This window comes from Plecotus auritus (assembly GCF_963455305.1).
Source record: "Plecotus auritus genome assembly, chromosome: 3".
NCBI classification, from domain to species: Eukaryota; Metazoa; Chordata; class Mammalia; order Chiroptera; family Vespertilionidae; genus Plecotus; species Plecotus auritus.
The window spans coordinates 151,779,035-151,785,200 of NC_137772.1; the positions used below are offsets into that span (position 1 = coordinate 151,779,035).

The 6,166-nt window shown below is 40.7% G+C and overlaps 1 pseudogene across 1 annotated transcript; it reads right to left on the reverse strand.

Annotated features, from left to right (window-relative positions):
• Positions 1-2,879: 2,879 nt before the first annotated feature.
• LOC308244419 (cytochrome c-like) lies at positions 2,880-3,195 on the reverse strand (annotated as a pseudogene). The gene has a single exon. The product of its transcript is annotated as a cytochrome c-like (transcript).
• Positions 3,196-6,166: the final 2,971 nt, after the last annotated feature.

A 6,166-nucleotide genomic window follows, 5' to 3' on the forward strand; every position in this document is an offset into this window, starting at 1 on the left:
TAGCCAGAGGGAAAACAATTTGATTATATTTGATCATGTGGATATATATGTATGCTACATAAAAAATATCTATATACATACTTATGAAATGAATGACAGTGATGATATAAGGGGAGAGAAGGAAATTAAGGTTATTTTATTACTAGAGGCCCAGTGCATGAATTCGTGCATGGATGGGGTCTGGTCACCTGCCCTGATGAGGGCTGATCAGGGCCAGGCTGGTGGGGGTGGGGGGAGGAGGAGATGTAGGACATTGGCTGGCCAGCCCCGCCCTCAATTGGGGTTGGGGGGCTGATTGGGGGTCGGGCCAGTCAAGGGGAGGGGCCACAGGAGGTTGGGAGGGGCTGATTGGGGCCCCGATTGGGTCAGTGTGCGTCATAGCAACCAGTTGTTCTGGTCATTCCTGTCTTTCCTGTCGTTCTGGTCATTCTAGTTGTTCCATCATTCCGGTTGCTTGGCTTTTATATATATATAGATTAAAAGGGTCTCACACTACTCATAAAATGATATAATGTTATTTGAAAGTGAACTTGGATTAGTTTTAAATGTATACTAGAGGCCTGATGCACAAAATTTGTGCAAGGGGCTCAGCCCCCACAGCCCCACCTGCCTCAGCTGGCCCTCATTGCCCTGGCTTCATCCAGAAGGTCATCCGGAAGGTCATCTGTATGGTTATTCTGCTATTTGGTCTAATTAGCATATTAGTTCTTTATTATATAGGATTGCAAACTCTAGGGCAACCACTAAAAAAAGTAAAAGCAGAATAGATAAGCTAAAAAATGGGAGAAAATTAATCATATAAAATGCTCAGTTAAAATCACAAAAGGCAGAAAAAGTAAAAGTCAAAAATAGGAACAAAGGCAACAAATAGAAAACAGTAACAGATATGGTAGCTTTTAATCCAACTACATCGATAATCACTTTGAATATTAATGGTCTAAATTTACCAAATAAAAGACAGAGATTGCCAGAATGGATAAAAAAAAAAATCCACACGACCCAACTGTATGTTTTCTAGAGAAACATCCTATCTAATAAAGAGGGAATATGCTAATTAACCATCACTCTGTCACAAAGATGGCTGCACCCACAGCTGAGGCCAAGTTCCCATAAGGAGCCTTAATGAGCAATCAGCAGGGACCTGAGGCTATGCCCTTCCCGGCTCCCATGGGGCTTGACAAGAGACCTCAGGCTGTGTCCCCCACCCAGCAGGGCTTGACAGGGGACCTCAAGATGCGCTTCCCGTCCTGGTGCTGGGTTGGGGGAACTCAGGCAACAGCCCCTGCCCAGCGGGGCTTAACGGGGGACCTGAGGCTGCACCCCCCTGTCGGTGGGGCTTGACAGAGGACCTGAGGCTGTGCCCCTCTCCCAGTGCTGGGCCAGGGGACCTGAGGCTACATCCCCTGCCTGGCAGGGCTTGACAAGGGTGGGACTGGCTGGGTCTGGATCTAGCCCAATTCGGGGGGGTGGTGGCTGGCCAGGTCTGGGTCTCACTTGATTTTGAGGCACATGTGGGTGGGTGGGGACTTGACTCTGGGTCCTGTGGTGTGCCCCAGACTCTGACAGGAGGAAGGTTTTCATATACATTTCACTAATTTTCTTTCATCTCTGACACTTCTTTTTTTTTTTTAATATATTTTATTGATTTTTTACAGAGAGGAAGGGAGAGGGATAGAGAGTTAGAAACATCGATGAGAGAGAAACATCGATCAGCTGCCTCCTGCACACTCCCTACTGGGGATGTGCCCACAACCAAGGTACGTGCCCTTGACCAGAATCAAACCTGGGACCTTTCAGTCCCCAAGCGGACGCTCTATCCACTGAGCCAAACCAGTCAGGGCTCTGACACTTCTATTATAGAGAAAGGGCAAATAGCAATATTAAATTATTTCCTCTAATTAATCTCCTTTTAATGTGCACGAATTTCGTGCACCAGGCCACTAGTACTTTAAATAAAAAGACAAATAAATTAAAAGTAAATGGACACAAACAACAGTGTGGTGACTGCCACACCAGGTGGTACAGCCACTTTGGAAGGCAGTTTGGCAACTTCTTACAAAACTAAACATACTCTCTCTCTTTTTTTTTTTTTAGCCTTATGATGACATAATTTACAATTTTGTGTTGATGATCTATTCTCTACTTTAATTCTAGTGAGCTGGCAAAAGCACCATTACCAATCACACACATATATAGTCAATGAATAGCTATTCAAGAGAATCCTGAATTATAACTCAGTCTGACTTAAAGAATTCACAGTTTGCTACTATATCTTGACACGCTGAATTTTAAAAGCACCTGACCTTAAAGATTACTTATAAAATGTAGAAGTGTTCAATACTCTTTATTTGATATTATACAGAAACCACACTAAAATGCCTTTCTTTCAGTAAAAGGCAACAGTTTAGATGCAGGGAATTTTATTAAATTGGCATAGTTGGGACCAAAGAGATAAAATGGTCACTGCCAGCTTATCTGCAGCCCTTCCTTTTAACAGGCTAATGAACACAACTTGAAATCTTGCTTGAAACACAAGCAGGTCTAAGAGACAGTGAAGGGATTTCCTCAGAATTTAAACATATTAATACAACCAGTCATATAAACCTAAATATAAGCCAATCTCCTACAGTTTTGAGATGGCACTCACCACCTCTGTGAAAAGTTGAACACTAGGAATCAAGTCCAACCATATTTTTAGAAGGGAGGACAGTGACCATATTCATTTAACAACAACCTATCTTATTTAAATCAGAACTGCCTGAAAGAAATGCTCTATTAGCCATTTAGGATCTGAATTCTGGTGTATGAGATCAATTTAATTATAGTACACATAAAAGAAGTCATGAGACATCTGTAATAAATGAGGCAGTGGCCAACTATTACTCATTAGTAGCTTTTTTGAGATAAGCTATGAAGTCTGCCCTTTCTGCACTCTTCTTGATGGGAGTAAAGATCATTTTTGTTACAGGGATGTACTTCTTGAGATTCTCCAAATACTCCATCAGTGTAGCCTCACCCCAGATGATCCTTTGTTCTTGTTGGCATCCGTGTAAGAAAATCCAGGGGCCTGACCTGTCTTTCACCCAAAGAACCATGGAGATTTGGCCCAGTCTTGTGCTTGCCTCCCTTTTCCACAGTATGGCACTGGGCATACTTCTGAACAAGAATCTTCTTGCCCTTCTCAACATCACCCATTTTTAAATGCCTCATTAGTCGTGCACCACACAGAGATTCCCCACTCGCAAGCTGAACGTCCTGCTCTCTAAGTAAAGACTGCAGCTATTTTATTTTATTTTAGATATGTTTTTATTGGTTTCAGAGAGGAAGGGAGAGGGAGAGAGAGATAGAAACATCAATGATGAGAGAGAATCATGGTTCGGCTGCCTCCTGCACATCCCCTGCTGGGGATGGAGCCCACAACCCATGTGCCCTGACCAGGAATCGACCCTGGGACCCTTCAGTCTGTAGGCCAACGCTCTATCCACTGAGCCAAACCAGCTAGGGCTAAACATACTCTTACCATATGACCCAGCAACTGTGCTCCTTGATAGTTGCCCAAAGGAGTTGCAATCTATGTTCACACAAAAACCTGCACATGGATGTTTACAGCAGCATTATTCATAATTGCCAAAGCTTGGGAGCAACCAAGATGCATTTTAGTAGATGAATAAACAAATTGTTGTACACCAGACAATGGAATATTATTTGGCCCTGAAATAAATGAGCTACTGAGCCAGGGAAAGACTTGAAGGAAACTTACATGTACATTTAAGAGAAAGAAGCCAATCTGAAATGGCTATATATTGTGATTCCAATTAGAAGATATTCTGAAAAAGGCATAATTCTAAAGCAGTAAAAAAAAATCAGTGGTTGCCAAGGGGTTGAAAAGGGGGTAAAATAAATAGGTAGAGCACAGAGGATTTTTAGGAAGTGAAAATATCCTATATAATAAAACCCTAATATGCAAATCGACTGAATGGCAGAACAACTGGTTGCTATGACATGCACTGACCACCAGGGGGCAGACGTTCAATGCAGGAGCTGCCCCCTGGTGGTCAGTGCACTCCCACAGAGGGAGCACTGCTCTGCCAGAAGCTTTGAGCCAGGCTTGTGGCTGGCAAGCACAGGGGCAGTGGCAGGAGAGGCAGCAGCATGGGGAATAGGCCTAAACTGGCAGTCAGACATCCCCTGAGGGGTCCCAGACTGCAAGAGGGTGCAGGTCAGCCTGAGGGACCCTCCCTCCCCCAGTGCACGAATGTCATGCACCGGGCCTCTAGTTTTGTATAATGGTAGATACATGTAATTACATATTTGTCTAAACCCCTAGAATGCATAACACCAAGAATATGCCACAATATAAACTATGGACTTAGGATGATAATGACTTGTCAATACAGGTTCATCAATTGCAATAAATGTGCCACTCTGGTGGGGAATGTTTGCAATGGAGAGGCTATGCATGGGTACGAGACAGAGCAATCTCTGCATCTTCCACCTAATTTTGCCAGGAATCTAAAACTGCTCTAAATTTTTTTTCTTTTTTTAAAGATGATGATGACAATAATGATGATGATGATATAGGTTCCTAATCCCTTATTCATAACTATAAAACTAAAGACCCTCTAAAAACCAAAAATTTTAAAATAATTTTTCTGTGGCACAATCTGACCTGAACTGATATGAAGCTATTTATGATACACTTTGGTAAATATTAATTTATTTCACTAAAGAAATACTAATGTGTTTGATTTTTGGGGTGATTGAGATATTGTACAAGATACAGTATATCCCCCTTATTTCTGTTTTAAAATCTAAAAATTCCTGAATTTCAAAATACATCAGAGTCCAAGGGTTTCAGAGAAGGAATTATTGGCCTATAACATAGTTAGTCCTTAGGGAGTACTTAAAATATTCTAGAAGCTGTTCTAGGCATTTTGTATTTATTAAATCAGTTGATCTAAATTGTATAATTGTGGTGTTTCCAAAACTAAGGTATCTCCAAAGTGGTATGCAATCCAAGAACGCTTGAAGGAAAGAGCCAAGAAAACAGATATTTTGTGTACAGCAGGCCCCTGGAGAACTCAGACCTCTCTCCTTATCGCCTGGCAGAGCTCCAGTCCCAAGGATCCACCTTCAGAGAAGATGTGTTTCCAGTGTCCTGTTGCATGTGGGCACAAGTTTCGGAATCTCTAATTTACCCTCTCCGTGACTGACGCTTAGAGAAGAAAGGAAAGAACGCTTCCTATGCTGGGTCTCTTTTCTTCTTCTGTGGCAACTCCAAGGTGTGACAAATAAACATGAAAGAAAAATATGCAGCAAACAAGAATGAAAACCTAAATTACATTTCTACTTACAGAAAACTCTTTAGACATATTATACCCTATATAGTCCTGAACAGTTAGTTCTGGAACAGAGAGTATGCACTGGGGCTATGAAAATCACTCATGAAAAATGAACATTTTATTTGATGAGAGGATTGCATTTTTCCAGAGTAGTGAGTAAATATTTGTTGGTTTCTAAGAATGAATGACTAGGGGGAAAAAAAACTATATTTAATTAATATTATAATCCTGTTCTTTAGTGATCCACTTCCTGGTGCACAGAACTAAATCAAATCAATGGGAAATTAATTTTCATGGTAGGCTTGAAGAGTAAAATATCACCCATTAAACTAATATCACATATTACCTACTATGGCTCCATTATGTAGGAAAGGAAGGCCTCATTTAGATGACATATCATCATGTTACATTGATTACAAGTTTATAAGCTTGATTTCTACAGCCCACATATGTCCTCTAATTTCAAGAGCTATGCAAATAAAGGTAAATTAAAAAGAACAGCCACTCCCCTTGCTCTCTACCACAATGTAAAAGATAAGGCAATTTATCACAGTTGAGTGAAGAGGTGTCTCTCTCACATTGATGTTACTCTCTCTGTGTCTTTTCCCCTCCCTTCCACTCTCTCTAAAAATCAATGGAAAAATATCCTTAGGTGAAGATTTACAAACAACAATAAAAAAACACCAAAACAAACAAAGAAACAAACAAAATAATCTCATATTGTTGACAGTTAAACTTGCTGCTATAAATAGGTCTAAGTAGCATATTTTCTATTATATTTTATTTTATTTTAAGAAAATATCTATAAATTTGTATTGCTTTTA